The sequence below is a fragment of the Trachymyrmex septentrionalis genome, unplaced genomic scaffold, assembly GCF_001594115.1.
Source record: "Trachymyrmex septentrionalis isolate Tsep2-gDNA-1 unplaced genomic scaffold, Tsep1.0 scaffold97, whole genome shotgun sequence".
NCBI lineage: Eukaryota > Metazoa > Arthropoda > Insecta > Hymenoptera > Formicidae > Trachymyrmex > Trachymyrmex septentrionalis.
Window position 1 is genome coordinate 3,046,038 of NW_017306160.1, and position 420 is coordinate 3,046,457.

General features: G+C 25.7%; 1 protein-coding gene across 5 annotated transcripts in view; it reads right to left on the reverse strand.

The window, feature by feature from the left end:
• The window catches only part of LOC108756282, a 170,659-nt gene that overhangs the window by 65,833 nt on the left and 104,406 nt on the right, over positions 1-420 (reverse strand). The window lies entirely within an intron of this gene.

Sequence of the window (420 nt, forward strand, 5' to 3'; positions counted from 1 at the left end):
TCTTATGCAAATCGCAATCCCACTTTCGTCGCGAAAAAGAAGAGATCACATAAACGAAATCGCCACGTAAGAGCAAATATTGCCACAGCGTACTCGATGTGTTAATCGAACGAATAAATTGCCACTCTTCTGAATGTGACGTCTCAATTAAAATCTCTGTTCTTTAAAAGTTCTCTTCTATTTAATCAGTATAAAGTGTCTTTTACTTGTTCTATTATTGTCAATGATTAAATTATGTTCTTATGACAAATGTTGAATATAATATCGTTTTAAAAAATAATTTCTTTAAAAAATTCTGTTCTTTATTATAAATTAGTTGAAATTGTTGTCTACAATCATACGTTAGTTTAAACTTTTTTTCTCTTAAATTTAAAATATCTCACTTTATATATAATTAATAAAAAAAATATATATTATATA